Source organism: Gymnoscopelus microlampas (genome assembly GCF_963454915.1).
Source record: "Gymnoscopelus microlampas genome assembly, chromosome: 1".
Classification (NCBI taxonomy): Eukaryota; Metazoa; Chordata; class Actinopteri; order Myctophiformes; family Myctophidae; genus Gymnoscopelus; species Gymnoscopelus microlampas.
In genome coordinates, this window is record NC_139962.1 from 55,412,005 (window position 1) to 55,439,512 (window position 27,508).

General features: G+C 43.4%; 1 protein-coding gene across 1 annotated transcript in view; it reads right to left on the reverse strand.

Annotated features, from left to right (window-relative positions):
- LOC311059068 (transcription initiation factor TFIID subunit 4) overlaps window positions 1–27,508 on the reverse strand; it is a 146,640-nt gene that overhangs the window by 393 nt on the left and 118,739 nt on the right. The window lies entirely within an intron of this gene.

Consider the following 27,508-nt stretch of genomic DNA (forward strand, 5'->3'; position numbering starts at 1 on the left):
TAACCGTAAAACCGCAATTTTAACCGTAAAAAAACAATAAATGATGACCAGGTCATATTAATACCAGGTTGCTCTCTCCAGCGTCCCCACACGGAACCTAATGGACCCGTGGTCCTGTACCCTTTCGCTCGTGGAGTAACAAATCGCTGTTGGAGGCGGCGCTGTGTGTGTGTGTGTGTGTGTGTGTGTGTGTGTGTGTGTGTATGAGGAGTCAAGTCAATAGTTTGTTTGGTGGCGACGAACACACTTTTCTTTTGTTCTGGGCTATGATCCCATAGCATGGGAGGACACCCGTCGTTCGTACAAGCCCACAACGCGACGCGTTGTGGGCGTTGTGGGTAAGTAACAACCATTTCTCTTGTGAGGGCCAGGAAAATGGTCCTCACAATGTCTTTTTCTCACATTCTACAATACTTGTGGGGACATTTGTCCTCACAAGTATGGTAACACACACACGCACGCACGCACGCACCCACGCACGCACGCACGCACGCACGCACGCACGCACACGCACGCACACACGCACCCGCGCACACGATATGAGGAGAGTTGTAGAAAACATCAGACTCATATAGCCAGTGGTTCACTCAAACCTTTTGCATTTCAAGGACCCCAGTTTGATATGCATTAGGGGCCCATTGAATACAGTTTTTTCTTCTTTATTTTTTGGCACACAGCTAAGTATAAATGAGGCATTACGACGCCATCTAGGCCCGCCAACGTACATTTTCGTCGACTAAATCAACTGTAGATTCAGTCAAAATCCAGTTCAGTACCATTCAGTAAAACTAGACTAAAACGAATACATTTCAGATGACTAAAATATGGCTACAACTAAATGGAATTGTATTAAAAAGACTATGACTAAAACTAAATAAAACATTTCTGTCAAGCTTAAAAACTGAACCACTGTTAAGTATACAACATCCAAGTCAAATCATATGGGGATTCGCTGAAGCAGACAGTGGAACAAGTCAAACTTGGCAACCGCTAAACCAAACGTACGTGCATGTGCTGGTGTGGGCTGGTGTTCACTTCCCACCGTGAAGCACGAGGTAACAAAAGGATGATTAATATGTGACAGTTTGTTGGCCTAATCCCAAACACCAACAACAGGAAGGTGTATCCCAACTGTATAATCTGGGGGGACTGGAGGGGCCGCTGTTATTCATTTTACTGGCCAAATGCGTTTGCACATACATGGTATATATACAGTATGTGACTTCGAGACAGTGGTGGAAAAAGTACTACATTTTTTTACTTAAGTAAAAGTATCAATACTGTATGTACTGAACTACTAATGTAGAAATACTCTGTTACAAGTTATAAGTCTGGAATTGAAAATGTACTTGAGTAAAAGTACAAAAGTATTGGTATCAAAATATACTTTGGCCGCGGACCCCCATCTGAAAATGCTTTGTGCCAGGGACCCCCAAGAAGCAGAGATTTGAGTTCAAAATGTTCGCTTTAAAAAATATATATATATTCAAAGATATACACTAGTTTTCAAGATTTAAAAAAAAATAGCAGATCTACAAGCTCATAGATCTGAGCTTGTAGGAAAAACAACTCGGAAAAAAACTTTTTTTGAATAGCCAAAGCTAAGTGGTTCTAATGATTATGACGCTATGTTAACTAATTTCGCTGGGGACCCCCTGGTACCCCCTCAAGGACCACTGGTGGTCCCCGGACCACAGGTTGAGAACCACTGGTTTAGACCCTGAACCAGCTAGGTCTTACCCATACAGCGTGCTGTTCTAGCCCACCCAAAAGGTATATAGATCACAAGTAAGTAATTAAACGTTTCCAATTCACTACAATGAAGTCACCTAGTCTTGAATCACAAACACATGAACGGTGCCCACAGTATGGAATGCTGCTGCCTATTTTAAGCAACTCTATTTAACCAAAGGGAACTTCACACGGAGCAGCAACGAGAGAGAATGAGATCAAAAACATTGACTAATAACGTCCAGGTCTTCAGGTGCAGCAGTCGAGCGAAGAGAATAATTCATTTTTATTAGCGCCTGAACTAGCTGAACACAGGGGCCCGGGTGGAGAACAAGCACCAATGTGCTCCGACTGCAAGGAAATCATCATTTACTTAAGTGTGTTTTATGGCTCTTTATATTGGCATGGGTATGAACAGATTTTTTTCTCTAAACAAACAAGAGCCAGGCTGACATGGGATCTGAGCTGACGGCCTTAGTCTGAAATGAAACCCTTGTTGTTCTGTATTCGATCCAGGAAAAATGAAAAGATAAAAAACCTCTGAATGTATACACAGCAGGCTCGATAGAAATCAGGAATGGGGGGATAGAAGGCATTTACATTTGAAATGAGAAACACCGGGTAGAAGCAAAGCTCCGTGATGCAGCCATGCAGTGCCCACACTTGAACCCGGGCAAGAGAAGGAGAGAGAGAGAGAGAGAGAGAGAGAGAGAGAGAGAGAGAGAGAGAGAGAGAGAGAGAGAGAGAGAGAGAGAGAGAGAGAGAGAGAGAGAGAGAGAGAGAGAGAGAGAGAGAGAGAGAGAGAGAGAGAGAGAGAGAGAAGCAACAAAGGCAGGCGCTTTCTTTCGCTTCGGGAACACCCTGTCTCACAATTACATTGATTGCACCGGGTCTATAAACACACAAAGTACAGACGGGGTCCTAATTGCCAAACATACGACGGACGGCGTATGAATTTACAGGAACCAAAAGCCCTCAAAGTCCCTCCACCTCACCCCCGGTGTGTGTATGCTTGGCTTTGTATGAACTGTACACACTCCTATGACAGTGGTTCTCAACCTTTTCAGGCCGTGACCCCCCCAAGAATAATCATATTTGAACTGAGGGGACCCCCCACCCTGCATGATATGCACTTGGAATTGCAGCAGGAGTTGAAGCATTCAGCTAGAATAAATTCAATTTAGTTTGACTAGGTTCTATCACGGTCTGAGTCAGGGCAGTTTGTAGGACCCAAGTGCAGGAGTGACTGCTGAACAGGTCGATTCACAGGGGTTTATTAACTCAAAAGGTAGGACTACAAACAAGGAACTGAGGTCATGCTCAAACTACACCCAACATAAGACAATGAACAAGCAACGACAAGTCGCAAACACAGGGCTTAAATAGACAGGGAAATAATAAGACACAGGTGAACTCAACAGACAATCAACAGTGGGATAGGCTGGGGGACTGAGAGGACACAGGAGGAGAACATGACTAATCACAGGGGAGGTGAGACAAGACAGGTAACAGCTACAAAGAGAACAGGAAACGATACTACAAAATAAGGTACAGGATTGTAAAGCAAAACCCAACACGGAAACAAGGACTGCAACAGTACTTCAGAATAACAGAACGTACAAATGGAACGACACAACAGAAGAATGACCTACACAGGCCTAAGAAGGGTCCAATACCAAATAAGGGCAGACAATGGATAATACATTTATTTTTGGAATTAAAAAGGTCTTAAAGGTCCTTAGATTGTCACTTCACTGTCCCGAACCCACCGGTTGACTTGAGAACCACCTGACCTCAAATTCTCTCAGACCTCAAACACACTCAACAGTGGAACACACTTGCTCCAGCGTTGATGTCTTCTACACTCTCAGTGTATAGGAGGAGCGCCGATGGCCTAGCGGTTAAGGCGCAACCACATATAGGCTCTAATGCAGCCTGACAAGCGCGCCGCAGGTTCGATTCCCGAACCAGACAACCTTTAATGCGCGTCACTCCCCGACTCTCTTTCCCTGTTTCCTGTCACTCTCCACTACTACTATCCAAATAAAGGCAGAAAAGCACAAAAAAAAACAGTGTTTAGGAGAGTAAAGCAGCCAACTACTCCATCTCCTGTCTCTCTTCTGCCCATTGATGTTGACAGGCGGCGGGGGGGAGGGGTGAGGGGTTGAGGGGGTTGCACGGCTGTGGGACAGCCGTGCCGTGCCGTGCCGTGCGTCCCCCCCCATCTGCACCCTCGGGGCGGCCAGGCACCCGGTCCCTCTCTCCTTTAACTGAGGGGGCTGAGTGACTCTGCCTAATCAGGCCAATCTTGGCTGACCACATGTGAAGGATGGGCCTGCCCGCTGCCATGCCAATTACTGCCAATCACGTCGCTTCCTGCTCGGGCGTCAGAGCCTACCAGACTTCACCAATCAAACGCATCCATTCCACCTGGGCAGATGGCGCTGTATGGGCTCTCTGGCCCCGCTGGCGGTTGGTTGGTTGGTTGGTTGGTTGTTGAGGTGGTTTGCAGTGACTGTAGCTGTGGTGGTGGCATTGGTGGGTGGGTTTCTGTAGCTACCCAGAATGCCTCATTCCCACAGGGGGGACATGGGGGCAGGCTGGGTGGGTAAGTGATCCAAATACAGGGAGAAAGGTCAGGCTTCTGCCAGGGAGCCAAGCTGGCTTCACTTAACCCATTAGGACCGGGGAACGCGTCTGTGTCATTTTTAGATCATAGCACGGCACCGATCTACGAGTACGAGCTTGTAGATCTGCTTTTTTTTATCGTGATTTTTTTGGGGGAAATCTTTGCATATATATTTTTACTAACTAAATTCTTTGCTTCTGGGGATTCTACAAATGTCTTATAAATCCTGACAGTTTTTAGAAAAAAAAGGTATGTTGCTACATCAGTGGTTCTCAAACTTTTTTCATGTCAAGGACCCCCAACATGATATGTATTTGGCCGCGGACCCCCATGTTGTTCCAGGGACCCCCAGAAGCACAGATCAGAGTAAAAAATGTTCTATTTAAAAAAAATATATATATATTCAAAGATTTGCAGCAATTTCTTTTCACGATTTTTCATAAATAGCAGATCTACTCGGTGCCGCGCTACAAGCTTGTACATCTGATATTTTTGAATAACCAAAAAATTCTTTAAAAATGACACACAGACGCGTTCCCGGACTGTATGGGTTAATGCTCCCCCCCTCTCTCTCGTCCGCCCCCCCCCCCTTCCCCGTGTCTTCATATGCCCTCTATGTATGGCATGCCAGCAACCCAAACACCAGCCTGTTGTTGTCTGCGTCTATGGAGACCAAGGGCTCCCGCCACTACACACGCCCAGAGCCATGTTGTGGGGAGGGGAGGGGCAGAGTAAACAAGCAAAACACCAAACAAAGCAGATGGCAGAGAGAGAGAGAGAGTGGGTGAAAAAAAAAAAGAAGAAAAAAAAAAGGGGGGAATGTGAGACGTCGACGACCACGCACTCGCTCCCTCCCCGTCGACAGCAATTACGTAATTACATGGTAATTGTGTCTGAAATTAAATGAAAAAGGGGGTGGCGGGGGGGGAAACCGAGAGGCTCCATTTAGGCCAATGGCCGGAGAAAAAGAGAAAGGAGAAAGGGAGACTTAAATAATTGATTGCCAGCTACAGTGTAGCCTGTGTATCTGTCAAAAATAGCAGATCTACAAGCTCATAGCGCGGCACCGAGTGCCGCGCTATGAGCTTGTAGATCTGCTATTTTCTGAGGAAATAAATCGTGAAAATTAGTGCTAATCTTTGAATATGTATACACTTTTAACTCAAATCGTTGCTTCTGGGGGTCCCTGGGACAAAATATTTTGAGACGGGGGTCCGCGGCCAGAGAGAGGGAGAGAGAGAGAGAGAGAGAGAGAGAGAGGGAGAGCGTAAAAATGAAAGTCTCAAAATTGGCTTTTGTCGAGAAAAAGATCCATGAGGCAAAAAACAGCATCTGTCATTTTATCTGTGATGGCCTGCTGGGGGGCATTATGTCATATGACATATCCATCGTACAGAGGAGCGCGGGGATACTTCCATACATCTCTTCAGACATTTGACTTGCTCAGAGAGAGAGGGAGAGAGAGAGAGAGAGAGAGAGAGAGAGAGAGAGGGAGATGAATAGAACCTGAGGATGAGAAGTGGGGGGGGGGGGGGGGGGGGGGGGCGGAGCAGTGGAGAGTGACAGGGAGGGCTGTCGGGAGGAGATGAATAGGTGAGAGGAGTACGATGTTAGCGCTGAGCCTCCTTGTCGCAGTGTCAGTCTTGGCGACGCAGGGCATCACACACACACAGGCAGTATCTGTATGTATAGACAGACCTACACTTACATGTTTTGATGCCTGCTGCTAAGTGATGGTGTCTCTCACCTTTGCACAAAGAAGACACTGCATGCGCTCTATATATCTGCTGCGAATGAGTGGAATTGTCTCTGCTCGCACAAGAGACTATTAGACAGAACTATTAGAACTCAATACGTCATCTCAAGTCATGGTACCAGATCTCAAGATCAGGTTAAATGCTGAAGGCACCTTCAACTATAGTGCTAAGCTAAGAGCAGTGGTGGGAAAAGTACTAATTATCTGCAATATAGAATTACTCTGTACAACTGAAAGTCCGGAATTCTAAATTTACTTGAGTAAAAGTAAAAAAAGTATTGGCCTCAAAATGTACTTAAAGTATCACAAGTAGAAAGTACTCAGTGCGCAGAATGTCCCATTTCAAGTTTTCAAATGTATACAAATCTTTTGAAAATAGCCGATCTACAAGCTCACAACGCGTCGCATCGCGACGCGTTGTGAGCTTGTAGATCGGGTATTTTCAAACGGCCGAAATGCATATAGGGTTTAAATGGTTAATGTACGTCTTGTGATCTTGTGATAATAATCTACAAACTAAAGTTTTCAAATAAATGTCCGAGATGTAGTGGAGTAGAAGTAAAAGTATTGGAAATTGGAAATACTCAAGTAAAGTAAAAATACCTCAAAATTCTACTCTACTTAAGTACAGTAGCCTACTTAAGTAAATGTACTTAGTTACTTTACACCACTGGCTGGGAGATACAGCCTTCAGTGTGTATGGAACAAATGTCAAGACAAGTTAACGTTAGATGTCCTTGTTTCTTTTGCTGATTTCTCAACTGACCTTATATTGGAAGAAGGCATATGCACCTGCTTGGTGTAATATTTGGTTTTCATATATATATATATATATATATATTTTTTTTAAAAACCTTTTTATTGTATTATATTTATGTGTAACTTGTTGTCGATGTCATGTCTGTAAAATCATTGTTGTAAAATTTACAATTACAATCTATTTTTCAATGGTGCCCTGTGTACAAAAGGACATTTAATGTCCTTTTGTACACAGGGCACCATTGAAAAATAGACCCTGGTCTCAATGGATTTCCCTGAAATAAAGGTTTCAGAGGCATATACTGCCTCATTTTATTCCTATTTTGACCCTGGACTGTAATGCATATATTTGGCATAGTGTCCATGGTCTGCCTGTATGAATGAACACTAACCATGTAATCCTCTTAGTGCTCTGATTATACTGTTGACACTGTGTTCCCTGTGATGTCGTAAGGCCTGTCTGATTGTGAACTGAGCTTAGGGTGGGATCCTGTAATGACACTGTGATTACAGGCTATTGTATAATGTTTGTATACCGTTTGCTTACGTAGTTGTCCTAGCTTTGGGTGGGATACTGTTTTTTGACACTGGTACTACCGTACTGTGTACAGTGTGTTTTGTCTGGCATAGTGCGGGCTATTTAGAGTGTATACTGTCATATACTTTTTTAGTTCAATGTTGATGGTGCTTCATTTGTGATGTTTTGTTCCTTTGAATCTACCTCACAGTACTTCTCTTACTCTTTATCTGTAACTTAACTGCTGTACTGCCTCTGGTGCCTGAATTTCCCCGGTGGAATCAATAAAGGTCTATTCTCTATATTTGAAATTGAAAAATAGCAGATATACAAGCTCATAGAGCGGCACCGAGTGCCGCTCTATGAGCTTGTAGATCTGTTATTTTTCTTAAATCGTGAAAATGTGTGCAAACTTTTGAATATATATATCTTTAAAGCGAACATTTATACCTCAAATCTTTGCTTCTGGGGGTCCCTGAAACAAAATATTTTAGAAGGGGGTCCGCGGCCAAATACATATCATTTTGGGGGTCCTTGGCATGGAAATGATTGAGAACCACTGCCTTACATGATGCCCTAGCCTGGCATCCAGCCTGATTCGCCATATACGTTCGTCTTTTTCTCACTTCGCTACTCAGTCTGGCCAGGGTCCAATTTGACTCGTATTTCCATTGCGTAGGCAAGTCAGGAAGTGACTCGAGTTTTACATTGGACAACTCGAGTCCCTCCCCCCCCCCTCTACAGACCAATCAAAAAACGCAGGCTGTTTTCTCCCGTTTGGACACGGAGATAGGAGGCTTTCCAGACTGTGTAGCGAAGTGAGAAAAAAATGTACGCCGAACGCAGCAAGCAGGCTGGATTATCCCAGGCTAATGATGCCCAGCCTGTCTGCATATCTATAGCATCTTTTTCCAAAGAACTTTAACTATATGTATGCATTACATTCACCCATTCACACACCAGCAGCCATGCAGGGCACCAACCTGCTCACCTGGAGCCGTCAAGGGTTCAGTGTATTGCTCAAGGACACTTTGACAAGGTGCCAAGAGGAGGAGCAAGATTCTCATTCAACCACTCTACCATCTGCCATTGCCGCCCTATGTGGTTCATGTTACAGATATTGCACATGCAGTATAATGGAACAAAAAACTCAAACAAACTAGAAAAGTGTGCTCCTCGGAACACCGGCCGGGTTGACCTACCGCAAACTTTGGAAGGCAGTCTTAGCCAAAATGTAATCTGTCACAAACGAGGCCTATAAGTTAGGTCATGATCCAAGGAATCCAGGGGAAAAAAATATGTTGATTGTACGACCTACGGTTCAAGAGTTATAGGCCCAGCGTGAATGTGGCCGCCACCATGAGGAGATTTGAAAAAATGGGGGTGGAGCTTCCTTGGCTTAGTGGGAATGTGCATGCAAAGTCTCCCAACAATCGGGCGCTGCATTCATGATGTTTGGCATTTTGTGCAAAACAGGCCACCTCCCCAACATTTGGAAGCCAATCATAGCCAATCGGAATGGAATATGAGAAATGTGACAGATATGTCTTGATCACATGACTATAGAGAAAATGTACCGATTTGCGTGATGTTTGGACATAATCTGTAGGAGTAATATCCCAAAATAACGATGCATAATGTAAAAAGAACAAATTAACAAAACAATTAAGACATAATTGTTGCTGTGAGGTCAAGAGTAACGCCATAATTTCCGGTGCAACCCGTAATATTTAAAAAATAAGACAGCCTAAGAATAAAACATTAAATGAAACTATCTAGTGCAACAGATGAACCAGAATTAATCTTGACACCAAACTAGGCCAATTTAGCCATTACATTTAGATGGTGGTCAGCTTCTAAAGGCACCAAAAAGGGTCCAGGTGTTCTAATCTACCTGATGACCCTCTGAGTCCACCCATCAGGGAAGTGTAACAGTTAAAGACAAAACATGGCAAACAAACCCTGCTGGCAAAAAACGGAGCCGGGCTTCAAGACGAGGTGACAAAGGCACTTCACACACACACTGAAGAGCAAGGGGAGATTGCAACAAATAAAATGTACTCAACACCCCACCTACACAGTTTCAACACTCTGCATTAGCCAAGAGGCAACGCACATTTTTACTAAAGAGAAATATTGGCAGGGTAGATAACATACTCTGCTCTTATTCCACATTTATTATACAACCAGAGAGCGGAAACCCAGCTGCTTTTAGTCAACTGAAGTTTCTATTTTTTCTCTCCTTCTTTTTTTGAAAAACCAATCTACATTATTGTATTTAAGGCTGCTTCTTCTGTGTGCAGCATACTTAAGCGATAACGAGAGAATGGTTTCCGTTTTTTCCACACAGAGAGGGGCAGGGTTGACGTGGGTCACTCTTTCATGTTTGCAGCACCCCCCATTCGATAATCAACAACGTTCCCTCCACCTTCAGAGGGCCAAAATTAATCCCCGTTTTGCTAAATTTACTTTTGATTAATAATGTATGTCCCCCCCCCCCCCCCCTCCGCCCCCGTCCCCGTCCCCCCGTCTTTCTCCCAGTGCCTCGGTCCCGCTTTTTGACTCCCGTCTCTCTAATTGTGTGGTGTGGCAGCGAGCGATGCTTCTAGCTGTCCTGAGGAATTTACATTCGAGCCGCCTTTATTGTTCGAACGAAGGGTCCCTTTTTTCTTGCTGATCAGCGGCTTTTGAACCCTGAGTGGCACCGGGGCCTTGATGCCGGGGATCCAATATTGGATTTGGCCCAGGTCACACCTCGGGGCAGGAGGGTTAATGGCCCACTTTGCCAGGCACACAAGAGCTGCTTGGCCCGGCATGCAGCCTGAGACATGCTGCATCAGCGCTATGTACCACACACTCCTCTCACAGGAGGACGAGTTAGAGAGGCAGGGGCTGAATGGAGAGAGAGAGAGAGGGGGGGGAGAGAGAGAGAGAGAGAGAGAGAGAGAGAGAGAGAGAGAGAGAGAGAGAAAGGAGGGAGAGAGAGAGAGGAGAGAGAGTGGGGAGAGAGAGAGAAAGAGAGAGGAAGAGAGAGGAGAGACGTAGACAGACATGTACGCAAAGAGATGCTCACGCATGCAAACATTGTCTAACATGCTCTTGTAGCATTGTGTATGCGAGTGTGTATGCGAGTGTGTGTGTGTGTGTGTGTGTGTGTGTGTGTGTGTGTGTGTGTGTGTGTGTGTGTGTGTGTGTGTGTGTGTGTGTGTGTGTGTGTGTGTGTGTGTGTGTGTGTGAGTGTGTGTGTGTGTGTGTGTGTGTGTGTGTGTGCGTGTGTGTGTGTGTTTGGGGGCTATAATTCCTCAGCATTTGTGTGGAAGAATAAAGGCTATAGCCCTTTGTTGATTGAAAGATGTTTATGTTGTTGACGATGCAATATCGCTGCATTGTTGTCATGACTTTGATGTCGAAAAAATCCCTTTAAAACTCTTGACATCTACACCTCGAGGGCGAAGAGAAGACCGAAGGAGACTCGTTGACGAGCAAAACAACGAGGTGAAGACACTAGCGTAACCGGGTTGAAGGCCTTTCACGCTAAAGCCAAGTTTGGGAAATGAACACTTATCGAGCCACCAGCCAAATGCTGAATGCCCAATCTTTCACTGCGGTTGGTTGGTAAAAAATCTGGCTGTTTTATCAGCCACTGTGGCAGGTAGCCAAGCATGGTTTGAGGGTACAATTCTATTAAAGCAAATGAAGTTGGCTGGCAAATCAGTGAATGTACGTGACAGCAGAATATTAACCACATGAACCTTCGCATCGCTATTGTGGCGGGGTGAACATTTGGCAAGAATAACACATTTGATCTGGTAGATGTTGCGCTATTCTCGGTGAAGAGATCTTAAGTGTGTAGACTAGAGGGAAACAAGGACCTGAAGCATTTTCAGCAGTGGTGTAAAGTAACTAAGTACATTTACTCAAGTACTGTACTCAGAGGAAAATATTATACTTTTACTCCACTACAATTATTTGAAAACTTTAGCTGATATATTGCTGATATAAATTATTATATTATAAAACATACATTAACCACTTTAGCCCTATTTTATACATAGGCTATTTGAGAATAGCAGATCTACAAGCTCACAACACGTTGTGAGCTTGTAGATCTGCTATTTTCAAACATTTTAGTACTTTTACTTTTGGTACTTTAAGAATATTTTGATGCCAATACTTTTGTACCTTTACTCAAGTAATATTTTGAACACAGGACTTTTACTTGTAACAGAGTACTTCTACATTGTGGTATTGATACTTTTACTTGAGTAAAAACTGTCAGTACTTTTTCCACCACTGATTTTCAGATGGGGGTCCGCGGCCAAATACATATCAATTTGGGGGGGGGTCTTTGACATGAAAGAGTTTGAAAACTACTGATTTAGAAGGCATTTTGTAGAATCGGCCTCAGGTCTTAATGGGTTAATAAAGTTTGGAGCATCTAAACTAAAGTGAGTTGTGAGCCCTCTCTTCTGCTTCATGATTTGACTGCTTTTACATTCTGGCTCAGCACCAAGGACGGAGGGTGTGCGTTATTTCTGTCTTTGAATGTTTACCAAACGAGCAGTGGACCAAGTATGGGCTCAACTAAGGGTCAACTAAGAACAGTATATATAGGGTTTAAATCTACTTGTTATCCCTATTTGGGTCTACTGTATACTATTGCCTTTTGCCATTGCTGTTTTATGCCAATGTTTTTAAATCCTGGTCCTGGCCAAAGTGCTGTACCTAATGCATCTATACATTTGTAAAGACTGGTCAAAGTACTGTCTAGCAATGCAACTATAACTGTGTGTAGTTTGCATGTTCTCCCCGTGTCCCCTAGGGTAGGTACCCTCACAAAAAACATGCAGTAATCCTGGTCTCTATACTGCCTCTCCCTGGTCAGTCGGGGCGCCTGATGGAGGGGAAAAGGAACTGGTTGGAATAACGTGTTCCTTCCACGCGTTACGTCCTACCGGGGAAACTCCCCCCCTGTCAGGTGATAAGAGGCGGCCTGCTCACTCCTCATGCACTGAAGGAAGCACGAGCTCAGTTTCGAGCTCTCCCCAGGCTGGCAGAGGGAGAGTAGCGCCCAGGATTACAGCTATAGGCAATTGGCAAAAATGGGTTACAAAAATTGTGGGATAAAAATGTTATATACAATAATAATAATAATATATATATATATATTTTTAACGCATTGATACCTGGAACGCATCTGTGTCACTTTAGATGTCTTTGGGCTATTCAAAAATAGCAGATCTACAAGCTCATAGCGCGGCACCGAGTGCCGCGCTATGAGCTTGTATATCTGCTATTTTTGAAAAATCGTAAAAAAAACATTTTTTAAATATTTTTTTCCAATTTTTTTTTTAGGATTTTGAAAATGTTTAGAAGCGGCCTCAGGTCTCAATGGGTTAAAGTAATGCATCTATAAAGACTGCCATCATACCAGCATGTGACTGATGCAATGACAAACTGCCTGGCTCAATGACTGGCCAATTGACTGATTAGCTGCTTGTCTGCCCGTCCTGCCTTTCTGACGGACGGACGGACGGACTGACTGCATTTATGACTGACTGACTGTCTGTCTGACTGAGTGACCGACCGACCTACCAAATGCCTGGCTGCCTGGCTGGCTGGCTGATTGACTGGCTGTCTGTGTGCCAGGACTCAAAGCTTTCCCACATGTTTCTCCTCTCTCTCTCTCTCCACGCTGCATTTCAGCCGGGGAACGCCACTGCGTCGATCGTCCCCTCTCCAGTGTTTACAGTGAGGAGCCCAGCCGTGGGAGTGTAGTCCCGCTCGCTCGCTCGCCACGCTCGGCCTGTAACGCCTCTCCTATATGGCCGCCATTAATCAGCAACAGAAAGCCTCTCTCTCTCTCTCTCTCTCTCCCTCCTTCTCCATCTCTCTCTCCCTCTCTCTCTCTCCTTTTTCCTCGCTCCTCTACGCCCACAGACATGCTGGATGAGGCCATTTTGAAAGAGTTAACAGATGTCGGCTGATTCGCCCCGGGCTCTTCTGACATCGCCCGAGTGATGTATTTGATGTGGAGTTTATTCAGCTCTAATAAACGTATAAAGAATTAGAATAATAATTCACAGATGTACGTACACAGATTATATGCCGGAGCTCCCCTCTTTGAAGCAGACAAAGTCGGCCAAGATTAACCCATTCAGACCGGGCGGGAACGCATCTGTCTGTGTGTCGTTTTCAGATTTCTTTGGGCTATTCAAAAATAGCAGATCTGCAAGCTCGTAGCGTGGCACTCGGTGCGCTGTTTTTGAAAAATCGTGAAAATGTGTGCAAATCTTTGAATATATATATTGTTTTTAAAGCGAACACTTAAAACTAAAATCTTTGCTTCTGGGGGGGTCCCTGGAACAAAAATATTTTGAGATGGGGGTCCGCGGCCAAATACATATCATTTTGGGGGTCCTTGACATGAAAAAAGTTTGAGAACCACTGATTATAGCAATATACCTTTTTTTGTAGAATCCCCAGAAGCAAAGATTTGAGTTACAAATGTTCGCTTTGAAAAAAATAATATATTCCCAGATTTGCTCACATTTTCACAATTTTTCAAAAAATAGCAGATCTACAAGCTCATAGCGCGGCACTCGGTGCCGCGCTATGAGCTTGTATATCTGCTATTTTTTGAATAGCCCAAAGAAATCTTTAAAATGACACAGATGATGCTTTCCCGGTCTCAATGGGTTAACAAAACCAGGGGAGAGGATGAAAGGTTTCTCCCTTTTGGTTCAGTCTTACCGATAATCAGCGGGGTCACAGGGGTGGACTAAATACCAGCGCTTTCTTTTCGGGGGGGCATCAACACAGATGCCCTTTGTTTTGTGTCAGGGGTCTCGCAACCCCTTGTCTGTGGGAGTCGCCCCTAAAACAATAGCTCCGACGTTGTCACAAGTGATCTTCAAAAAAAACGGGGAGCATGTTGTTGCTGGACCACGCTGGGTAGAAATCTGGCCTTTTTCATCTCAATTGTGCTTCTTTTTTTCTTTTATGTGTGTCATACCGTGAACACAACAAAAAGGAGAAAGAACTGAAACAGTGTGGGGGAGGAATACAAAGGCGGGAGAGAGAGAGAGAGGGAGGGAAGGGAGGGAGGGGAGGGGAGGGCCGGCATTCTGATCATGGTACCAAAAAACAAAAATGAGGGAATTACTCTCAAAACAAACAACTTCCATTTGGTTCACAACTAAAGAACAACAAATCTCTGAAATGGCCAGTTGCAGAGCATCTTAATGCCCACATAAACCATAAAAACAGCTCCGCGGCTCCGCGGCAAATGCATAGCAACCGTGCGAGAAATTTCCAGTCAAGGAGAAAAAGAGGAGAGGCAAAAAAAAACACCTTATTACTTCTAACTCCTGCAAGCCATTTTGGTCTCCAAAGGTTTTAGAGCGCCGCGGGCCATGTGTCTGCAGTGTTTCGGGAAATGACTTGCCTTCGCACGAACACTGCTATGTTCTGCAGCACTGCTGCCCCCAGCATCCCCGCTCAATTTCTGTTTAACCCCTTCCTGCCTTTTTCCTCTCCTTGCACTGACTCACACTGCTGCTGCTGCTGCTGCTACAACAGACCGCTCACACACACACACACACACGCGAGCACAATGCTGTCACATTGTTCAGCCCTCGCAACACAAAACCCAGGCAAATCATACCATACATACACCAGCCTTTTGGCTTCTTCTTCTTCACCAGCTATGTAACACATTAACCCATTCAGACCGGGAACGCATCTGTGTGTCAATTTTTGATTTCTTTGGCTATTCAAAAATAGCAGATCTACAAGCTCATGGCGTGGCACCGAGTGCCGCACCATGAGCTTGTACAGTTAGATCTGCTATTTTTTGAAAAATCTTGAACATTTTTGTTCCAGAGATCCCCAGAAGCAAAGATTTGAGTTACAAATGTTCGCTTTAAAAATATATATTTTCCCGATTTTTCAAAAATAGCAGATTTACAAGCTCATAGCGCGGCACTCGGCGGCCGCGCTATGAGCTTGTATATCTGCTAATTTTGAATCTTAAAATGACAGAGATGCGGTTTCCCGGTCTAAACGGCTTAACCCGCTATCTAATTTAGCTACTTGAGCATGTGATGGGCTTTTTTCGAACAAACACGGGCACAAAGAAAGGTTATATGGGGCACGTGAAGACGGAAAAAGAAAAGCCCTTTTTCTTCCCTCCACCATTCCACTTGATCTGCTTTGCTGCGATGTGCGACACAGTTTGCACACTTTGAGCATGTATATCAACTGTGGATTAAATCTGCAAACTCGTTGACACAACACGTAATTAAAACATCTCGCTCGAGGTCAGGAATTTTCTAATTAGTAAGTGTACTGACAAAGCTGCAATTCCATCGCCTTGAGTTTCAAAGTCCACAGGTTACTGCTAAAAGATGAAAGCTGACCCTGGAGCACTATTCTGGAGGGGCTCTTGCTCACACAATTCCTCAGAAGACACAGTCACAGGGTCACCGAGCTAAACAGCGCGCAGGCACCCGGAACCTTTCCCTTCCAAACAAAGAACTTCAAACTTTCATCATGCCTGGGAACATATTCTTCTTGGCTTTTTTTCTCTTTTTTTTATCCCCCCATCCTCCTGTTTTCAACCTGCAGAGAGACAAAAGATTTGTGTGCAAGCATAGGACTATATGGAGGAAAAACTATGGTGTTGTTTTTAATCTGTTTTAACCCATTAAGACCCGAGGACCCCATTCTACAAAATGTCTTCTAAATCCTGTTGCGATGTCAGTGGTGCTTAAACGTTTTCATGTCAAGGACCCCCAAATTGATAATGTATTTGGCCGTGGACCTCCATCTGAAAACATTTTTGTTCCAGGGACGCCCAGAAGCAAAGATTTGAGTTAAAGATGTTCTCATTAAAAATATAAATATCTTCAAAGATTTGCACAAATTTTCACGATTTTTCAAAAATGGCAGATCTACACTCACTTCGTGCCGCGCCATGAGCTTGTATATCTGCTATTTTTGAATAGCCTAAGTATAAAATAATGGGTGCATTTCGCCTTTCCGACATGTCGCCTTTCCGACGTTAACGAACCCTATACCTAACCCTAACCCTAACCCTAACCGCACGCGGAAGCCACTAGTCGGAGTGGCGAGATGTCGGAATGGAAGGAGCACCCCTAAAATAATGGTTAAAGTGGTTACAACACGGACGCTTTCCCGGTTTCAGTGGGTTAATTGCAATGCTTGCAGCTGGGCTATTTGAAACCAGCCCCCCCGCCCATTAAGCATGGAGAACATTTTATTAGCTAGGGCTTTATGGACAAAAAGTTGGTATAACACCATTAACGAATGCAACATTTAAACATTCGTATTCATATTAATACCATTTGATGTCGAGGAGGAAAAAAGCCCATTGTTCTGCGGTCAATGTGTTGCACAACACACAGCGGTACAACAGCTAACATCACAAGTACAACAGACGCATCAGTATAAACAAAGTTCTCGGCATGACATCAATCAATAGTCCAACTGTGTGATGAATCCATTGTTTTTTTTTCCTCCCTCTCTTTGGTTCAATCTGTGGGGAGAAACTACATCTGCTGAGACTCCGCTATTACTAGTTTTTTTTTTTTTTAAATCTACATTTTTTTTCCCGCGATTTTGTATCCCTTTTTTCACCCCGGTGCCTTCTAAGTGATCCTGGGCGCTACACTCCCTCCACCAGCCTAGGGAGGCCAGGGCCGAGCTCATGCCTCCTTCAATGCATGAGAGCCAACTGACCTTCTTGTCACCTGACAGGGGGGAGTTTCCCTGGTAGGACGTAGCGCGTGGAAGGAACACGTTATTCCAACCAGTTCCTTTCCCCTCCATCAGGCGCCCCGGCTGACCAGGGGGAGGCAGTGTAGCGACCAGGATTATTACATGTTTTTGTGAGAGTATTAACTACCCTGTTATTTTTTTAAAAAGAGATAGTTCACCCCCAAAATAACTTTTTTTTCTATCGGCAGCGGTTTCAGTAGGAGACTCAAAGAGTCTCCTTTGTGTCTCCTACCGGAACCGCTGCCTATCGCTGCCGTTGGTCATCAAATTGGCTGAGGAATGTGACAAAAACTATCCATGAATTCAAGTCTCCATGGAGTGACTAATCGATAGAACAAAATTACTTTTTTGCGGTGAACTATCCCTTCAAGATATTTTTGGGTCTTTTCTGCCTTTATTGATAGCACACAGTGGAGATAGACAGGATACAGGGAGAGAGAGACGGGGAGTGACATGTCGCAAAGGTCATCGGGATCGGGATTCAAACCCACAACGCGCTGTCACTGTCAGGCTTGCATTAGAGCCTATATGTGGTATATGCGCCTGCCCTGGACCGCTAGGCCGCAGCGGGCGGGCGCCCCCATTAATAGTCATTACTAACTGGTCTCTTAAACCTGGACGATTAGTTCAAGACAAGTATCTTTGGCAATTCCTAAAAACTATCAAAAGTGGAACTTTTTCCCTTCATTAAATATTCAAGACGTTTCATATATAAAATGAACCCAATTAAAGTTAAAATGGGAGATGTGTAATGAGTCTCAAGTCAGAGAATGCTTGTCTTCAGAACTACCCGCTCGCTAATGAGCCCTTGTTGGTTTTTAGCACACTTTACTTTGAATGGTGTGGCACTGTCATTTTCTGCCCGTTTTTAATTTTTAATTCAAGTCGAATGAGAGAGGGGTGGCGACTGAGTTAATAATCAAGGCACCAGGGTGTTTTTGTAGCCAATGGAAGATAGCTGGAAGAACAAAAGTTGCCAAATGAGGCTTCCTTTTTTCCCCACCCTTTGATGTCGTTTGTTCCAAAACAGGATCAACCAGTTAACAAAAAGCCAATCAGTTCCAGGGTGGTATTGAGACGTAAATGACCACCACACTATAAGGGGAAATAATGGCATTCTGCAAAATGACCTAATTAGGAAGAGTAGTAGGGCCTTGCAAAAATTACATTATAATACCGAAACAGTAACGGCGGCATTCGTGGCACTTATAGATGCTGACTGGAGAATGAGGCGAGAGATCGGGGGGAAAAGGCAGAGCAATGGATCCCAGCAGCACTCAAGAGTCATAGCAGACATCTACGCCGAAACTGTCAGTCTTTCCGTAAATCCTCACACGAGCGGTGACAGATTTCAGTTCCAAGGAAAAGAGGGAGCCACCAAGGGGCCTGGATATGTAGATTGGGGTAGATTAGAGAGCTCCATTTACCGTGGAGGTTCACGCTCCGAATTTGGGCGCTTGATCTCAAAGTTGACATAAATGGGGCCGTTTTTGACATCATTTAGCCATCACAGGGCTCTGGTTCCGGCGCCGCCGTCACTTGTCAGGTCCCTGTGCACCTAGCGCCGCGCGCCACCGCTAAGTGAGAGAGGCAGGAGAGAGCCTGTCTGTCTGCACAGAGCAAGGTCTGATTAAAATCTATCCTCTTCTGGGGAAAGGGAACGAACGAGAGCGTCATGTTTTATATAGATGGCCCAGAAAGAGGTGCTTGAAAACTTCACTGGGAAGAGAATTACATATTTTTCTTTCTTTTGAAGAGACTTGGCTTCGTGATGAACGTTCCCGTGACCCCCAGTGTCGGCGTCGTTGGAAATCTCTCGTTCAACAAACTTAGCGAGGCGAGTTGAATCTAGGCTACGGCTACGGCGGCGGCGCGGCGTTTGATACTTAGTTAGAAATATAAGTCACTTTGAGAACCATGCGGTGGTGGAAAAAGTACTCGAATGTTTTAGTTAAGTAAAAGTATCAATACTGCAATGTAGAAGTACTCCAAGTGAAAGTCCGGAATTCAAAATTCACTTGAGTATTAGTACAAAAGTATTGGTATCAAAATGTACCTAAAGTACCAAAAGCAAAAGCACTAAAATGTTTGAAAATAGCCGATCCACAAGTGCACAACGCGTCGCGATTAATGTATGTTTTATAATTGAATCATTTATATCTGCAAAGTAACTAGTAACTAAAGTTTTCAAATAATTGTAGTGGAGTAAAAGTACAATATTTGCCTCTGAGATGTAGTGGAGTAGAAGTAAAAGTATAGACAATTGTAAACACTCCGGTAAAGTATAAGTACCTAAAAATTGTTAAGTACAGTACTTGAGTAAATGTACTTAGTTACTTTACACCACTGGAACCATGCACTCCACTTTTTAACATCAATAATCAACATCTCGATTATTAATATATTGTTTTTGCATCTTTTAAAAGTTTAGTAAGACATTCGTGCTTTATCGTGTTGCACAATGGAGAGAGAAAGGTACAGCAGTCAGACAGCAAAGTGATTTGTCCACTTAACTGCTTGAGCCAAAGGGAGCCACAAGGTTTATTTAGCCTTTTAATAAAAAAGACAGAGGAAAACAATAGAGACATTGATTTAACCCATATAGACCTGAGGCCCATTCTAAAAAAACGCCTTCTAAATCCTCGAGTTTTCAGAAAAACATGTTGCTATGTACTCTACCTAGCAACAAGAACCCCAAAAGAGGTTCCTGTCTTGAAAGGTATAGTTACAAACAGGGGTTCCCGCCCTAAATGGGTTAACCCATTGAGACCTGGAACGCATCTGTGTCACTTTAGATTTCTTTGGGCTATTCAAAAATAGCAGATATACAAGCTCATAGCGCGGCATGAGCTTGTAGATCTGCTATTTTTGAAAAATCTCTGATTTATTTTTATTTTTTTTCCAAAAAACGTAGGATTTCGAAAACATTCGCCTCAGGTCTTAATGGGTTAAAAGAAAAAAAAGAACTCAGACATTGTTTGGACTCTGGTGAGTGTTGTACTGAACTGTACGTACCAGGATGAAGCCAGTTAGGTCAGCGGGGTCAGAGACCAGAGGGTGGAGTACATACTGTAGGTGTCTGGACTGAACAGTTCTATTGATTAACACCTATTCAATCCGTGAACGCATCTGCAAATGTCCTCTAAATCCTAAGTTTTCTGAAAAACGTACGTTGCTATAATATCAGTGGTTCTCAAACTTTATCATGTCAAGTTACCCCCCCAAAATATATGTATTCGGTCGCGGACCCCCATCTCAAAGTATTTTGCGCCAGGGACCCCACAGAAAATTTGAGTTAAAAATGTTCACTTTAAAAATATTTTCACAGATTTTCACGATACATTTTTTTTTTTGGCAGATCTACAAGCTCATAGCGCTACTTTGTTGTGCAACAGTCGCCTGTAGAGATATATATATATATAAGATATATATGAGATATAATATCAGCCGCCCCCCAATATTATCGGCTGATATTAACATAACATTTTAATATCTGAAAATGTCAGCTTCACAATAAAATTAGGCATAATGTGTTAATTCAACGACATGTGATGTTGTTACCTGACATTAAGTCTGCATAAGTCTGGTATCGATTGATATCGGAATCGGAAAGTAAAGAGTTGGACAATATCGGAAAAATCGGATACCGGCAAAAAAAAAGAAGCCAATATCTGACATCCCTAATAGTCGCCCGTCAGAAATATCAGATCTACAAGCTGACATGGACTCTTGAGTACGACAGAGCATATAAATAAACAGGGCCTAGCTTGCTGTAGCTTCCTCACTCATTGTGTCGCGCTCATTGAAATTCTCCTGGAGGACTCCAAACAGGTTGCTGTAACGTTACTAACGGGCCCAGAAGGCTTCCTCCTCCCTACCTGAACGGCATTTTGGCAACCTGCTCTATTTCACCGCATGCAGTATACAGGCAGCAGCATGGCTTAGGCAGCTGTGTGTGTGTGTGTGTGTATGCATAAAAATCTTATCTACATATTGACTCGGTTTAAACCCACACCTCTTGTCTGCCATAATAATTACACATCTCGTAAAAGAAGATAAAGTGCTCGGTTCTTCCTGCACCTGAGGCGGACCCATAACCGCAGGAGTTTTGCCCACCGGCGGCGCCCCGGCAGGGCAGACACACCTCCAGCGATGCCAGGAATGAATCCAAACAGCCTTCAGAACACACCCACGGCCATTATGTGGCTCCTCCACGTTGGAAAATGGCGGTTCTTTTGTTCACACACTCCAGTCGGGGAATGAAAAAGGCGGTTAAAAGGTACGGCTTAAACCTGTACTTGAACCTATACTTCGACACACGACTGAAAATCTGTTATTTTGGGCAAATGTCGCGAACGTACGATGAAATATAATTTAGGCTTTAGTGTGGCCTCCACATGCCATGGAGAACAAAGCAGAGATGGTCAATGCACTATGTAACACACACACACACACACACACACACACACACACACACACACACACACACACACACACACACACACACACACACACACACACACACACACAGACAGACAGACAGACAGACAGACAGACAGACAGACAGACAGACAGACAGACAGACAGACACACAAAGCTGTGGTGTGTGTGTGTGTGTGTGTGTGCGGTGAGAGTGACACAGCCTGACCCAGGAGGTATGTTTATATATTGTGGGTATCTGTACCTTATTATTGTGTGTGTGTGTGTGTGTGTGTGTGTGTGTGTGTGTGTGTGTGTGTGTGTGTGTGTGTGTGTGTGTGTGTGTGTGTGTGTGTGTGTGTGTGTGTGTGTGTGTGTGTGTGTGTGCGCGCGCGCGCGCGCGTGCGTGCGTGCGTGCGTGCGTGCGTGCATAGAAACGGTCCAGTAAGGGGCCAACTTAAGGCTCTCTCAGCCAAAAGCCACATCTATCGCACTCAGCTGCCATGACATGTAATCAGCACGCTGATGATGCAGGACGGGCTGCGAGAGGCCAAATCTGGGCTATTCACAACTCTCCCAAAGTTCTATCACAGTGATGGGGTGGGGGGGGGGGCCGTCATTAGTCCCAAAAATACATAATTTATGCAATCTAAAAAATACATGTGATCATGAATCAAAACGGGCGAGTGAGACGCAGAAGGAAGCTGTTGAAGTTGATGCCATTTGCTTTGTTTCGGGAGAAGAAAAAAAAAGCGATTCGAGGTCAAACGTTGGGCAGCGAGCCCTGCTGAATCATAACCGTATAGCATCATGGTTCTTCTTCTACGGCTCACAGTAACGAGGGGCCAAACGATAACGCTACGCTGGTTGTTGTTCCGTGCCAAAGCTATAGCTGGAAATGGCCTAAAAATAGATTCGCTATTTTCGGCGGTCGACACCATCACACGCCGGAATGTAAATTAACCCATTAAGACCTGAGGTTTTCCGATTCTACATAACATTTAGATTTTTTAAATTTATTTAAAATACATATATATATATATATTCAAATATTTGCGCACATTTTCCCCAAAAACAGCAGATATACAAGCGAGTGCCGCGCTACGAGCTTGTATATCTGCTATTTTTAAATAGCCCAAGGAAATCCTAAAATGACACAGCTGCGTTCCCGGTCTCATTGGATTAAGCATAACTGTCTCTTTATTCCAAGTTCTTGCTCTAAGAATACTGCCATACTTCAGAGGCAAATACTCTATTATTCATACGGGATTTGAGCACATTGAAGGCGTTTACATCAGCCTGCTGTTTTGTAAAACTGACACATAACCTATAATGTGAAATCGTATTAAAACGTATATAAACGTCGAGTATAAAGTAGTTCAGTGTAAAGTCTGGGTCTTTGTATTATTCATATTGATTCAGACCTATTCAGCCCCACCTCTGAGACAGTAGGTAAGACGGAATGAGAAGTGACACCGCGCGCGCAAAAAAAAATGACTCCCTCTGAGCCAAATAAATAAGGCATCCAGTCAGTGCGCTTCGGAGCCAAAAGATCCTCTTCCATCTCCGTCTTCCCCACTTTCAGGACAGATAACGCTCACACACACGGACGCAGTCATATGTCTGAATTCTGGTGAGATTATTTGTCAAAAAACTGCCTGAAATTTCACAGTTAATTGGGCTCCCTAATTAGCACAGGATGTCTAATTCCCATCGCAGTCAGTGTACTAAATGGTGAGGCTTTAGCAGGCGGATGTCGTTTCTTTAATCCGAGCTGAGAGTCGCCCCCGCAATGCACAAAGCTGAGCTACACCGTACATTACACACCCAATGATCGATTCTAGATCTTAATTAGGGAAAACGACAAACAAGCAATGGGGACTTAATGAACTGTGTAGCCTGTCAAACAGCTGGCTGAATATATTTATATTGAGACCTATGTTAAATTTAATGATTCGGGCAATTAACTGCGAAAGCCCCTCCTGTAGTCTCCAAGGGACACGGAGGGGCCGGGGGAGGGAGGCACCGGGGCCACAGACTTAATGGAAAGCAGCTGACAAATATTTGCTGTCCCCAGACGTGCCTGAAACAAGGCACTACTGGTTGGATAAATGGCAAGCAGACTGAATAGAAGAACACTCGCCCCCCCAAAAACACGTTCGTCCAGGGTCAATTCCGATGACCTCGGGACGGTCGCCACCAGGTATTCCTAAACGTAACCTCAGTGAAACTATGCCTAAACCTAACCTTATTCCTAAACGTAACCTCAGAAAAACTATGCCTAAACCTAACCTTATTCCTAAACGTAACCTCAGTGACACTATGCCTAAACCTAACCTTATTCCTAAACGTAACCTCAGTAAAACTATGCCTAAACCTAACCTTATTCCTAAACCTAACCTTATTCCTAAACGTAACCTCAGTAAAACTATGCCTAAACCTAACCTTATTCCTAAACGTAACCTCAGTAAAACTATGCCTAAACCTAACCTTATTCCTAAACGTAACCTCAGTGAAACTATGCCTAAACCTAACCTTATTCCTAAACGTAACCTCAGTGAAACTATGCCTAAACCTAACCTTATTCCTAAACCTAACCTTATTCCTAAACGTAACCTCAGTAAAACTATGCCTAAACCTAACCTTATTCCTAAACGTAACCTCAGAAAAACTATGCCTAAACCTAACCTTATTCCTAAACGTAACCTCAGTAAAACTATGCCTAAACCTAACCTTATTCCTAAACGTTACCTCAGTAAAACTATGCCTAAACCTAACCTTATTCCTAAACGTAACCTCAGAAAAACTATGCCTAAACCTAACCTTATTCCTAAACGTAACCTCAGTAAAGTTATGCCTAAACCTAACCGTATTCCTAAACGTAACCTCAGTAAAATTATGCCTAAACCTAACCTTATTCCTAAACGTAACCTCAGTAAAACTATGCCTAAACCTAACCTTATTCCTAAACGTAACCTCAGTAAAACTATCTCTAAAACTAACCTTATTCCTAACCTTAACCACAGTAAAACGAATACAAGAATACAAGAACAGCTGGGGGGGCGAGCGGGGCGAGCGTTCCGGTGACCAAGCAGACCTGTGCTGAGAAATCAACATATACAAGTCTAAATTCTTCTAAATGCTTCATCTTCACTCATACTGTACTGTCATCCTGAATATAACAGCTCTTCTGACACTAATCAGACAGCTTTAAAGTACTCGGCTTTGCCGGGGATGATTCATCCCCCATTTTTTAATGATCTCGGATGTTTTGCAAGAACAATACTGGAACATAACAAAACGGTATCAGTTCTGTGTGCAGTATTAATATCAGTGTCGTCTTTTTTTCATGACCATCCGCTCCTAACTTTTCTCTTTTTTTTCCTCTCCCCTTCTTCTAAATTGGTCAAATGGAAAGCAGTGGAGAAAGCGGAGGAAGGAGGGAGGGGGGGAAAAAAAATTAAGCTGAGCCGAAAACTGCGACTTGGATTTAATATTTTATAATTGCCAAGGGACATTCCAAGATCAATGAATTTTTGCCCGGGACGCACATCAGAAAGAGATGTACTTCAGTCTTTTTAGGGAACATTGGTCTATTTAATTCCAATGTCTGCTGCATGTGAAATATGCCTTCCGTGGCCTCCTTCTGGTCCCCCGGGCGCTGCTGCGGGCACACATTACCACTTTTAATGGGCCGCCATGAGAGCAGGCGAAGCCAGCCAATAACCCATCCGCGCTAATGGATCGCCTTGTTTGTTCTCCTTGCACCCATTTTCTCAAGCTAATTTGAGATGTTCTGTGTTTTTTTTTGTTGTATTATAAGACACAGTAAAAAGGGACAGTGCATCATCACAACAATATACTGTACAAGAATGTATTATAACAAAACAATGCAAAAGAAAAAAAAGAAAAAAAGGTCAGTGAAGAATTCTGTGAAAAATCCTGGATTGAACCAGTACTTCTGCAGTGCTGGGATTATCTGTTTCTATTGGCCCATTATTAACTCATTCAGACCTGAGGCCGAATCTAAAAATGTTTTTCTAAATCCTAATAGTTTTTTTTTTTAAACATAAAAAATATAAATATAAAAAATATAAAAATATAAAAAATGTAAAAAATATAAAAATAGGTTGTTCCAGAGATCCCCAGAAGCAAAGATTTGACTTACAAAACGTTCGCTATAAAAATATATACATTTTTGATTTGCCAAAAAAAATATCACGATTTTTCAAAAATAGCAGATATACAAGCTCATACTGTATGAGCTTGTATATCTGCTATTCTTTTGCCGATTTTCTATTTTCCTGCGGTAAATAGCAGATTATACAAGTGACGCGTTGCAAGCTTGTAGATCTGCTATTTACCGAGCACGACACCGGCATGCAACTTGAGTCTAACTGAGGCTAAGAGGGCTGAATTGGGTGTAATTGGAAAGTCTCGTCCCAGTGGGAGACTAACAGAGAGGGAAATAATGGCACTTCAGGGGTTAGCTAGCTAGTAAAACGCTTAGTGGCTACAGTCTATAGTAGTATGTGTCGTTTTACACAAATAGGTGCAGTGGTAACGGTAAAAGTCTGGGAACGATTAATCAACTAGTAGATCCACAATCCACAATAAACTGCTAGTCGCTTAACGACTTATTAAGCCCTATATATACTTTGTCGTACAGCAACAATTTGCCCAAAAATAGGGACGCCGGCAGGGTTGATGTGGTTAATGTAAATGTAACCTACATACTGTATACAGCTGCCATACAGCAAAGCCCTGAGTTGCAAAGCTCATCGTTATAAAATAAATCTTTAATTCTGTATTGCAGGGACAAAATTAATTCTTACACAGTACAGGGGCTGCATATTTTCTGCTGGTAAACACCATAAACAAGCAATACATTTTCCATTGCTCGCTGGTTCCTGTTTCTTTGCGTAACATTTCCCTATCGTGTGTATCATGCTACAAACATATGGATATTTTGTTACGTCATGTCGCAACAATTGGCTACAATTGGCCTTACGATTGGCTAGTTTTGCATCATGTGACGATCACAGTGCTGCTAGTTTTGTGCTCGTATTTTGTCATGGTAATATTATTTGTTTCCCAGAAATTCCCACTAAACTCACACATATATGTCGGGGTGGAAACCTCATAAGTCCAAAACTGTTACTTTTCAGAAGATGCTTTTGTGTGACGCTGCAATATGAGGGGGTCCCCAGCTAAATTAGTTAACATTGCATCAGAATCATTTCAACCACTTAGTTTTGGCTATTCAAAAATAGCAGATATACAAGCTCATAGCACGGCACCGAGTGCCGTGCTATGAGCTTGTAGATCTGCTATTTTTGAAAAATCTTGAAAATGTGTGCATATCTTTGAATATATATATTTTTAAATATTTTTTTAACTCAAATCTTTGCTTCTGGGGGTCCCTGGCACAAAACATTTTCAGATGGGTGTCCGCGGCCAAATGTATATCAATTTAGGGGTCCTTGGCATGAAAAAGGTTGAAAACCATTGAAGTAGGGCATTGATTTACGAAAAAACACAAACAGCTATAGAATATGGGAGATACGAGGTTTCTGCACGACACAGCAACGATATGAATGTGCTTGTAACGTTAACGATCCAGCAAATTCCTCGTGTAGAGATACTACAACACTCTGGATGAGTGTGTCGGGCTAAACGCCTAAAATGTAAAAATGTTAAATATCTATATTAAAACCTTTTTCCGAAAAGGCTCAAATGAGGCTACAACACCAAAATGAAAACAAGATGGTACACCCCCTCTCAAAGCATGTGCCGCCATCTGTCCGGCATCATAGCATCATCACCGGTGCCTCGTTGTTGAGTTCCTCTAGCTGATGAGAACTCGAAAAGCTCACTTCAGTAACCAGCTGTCCAA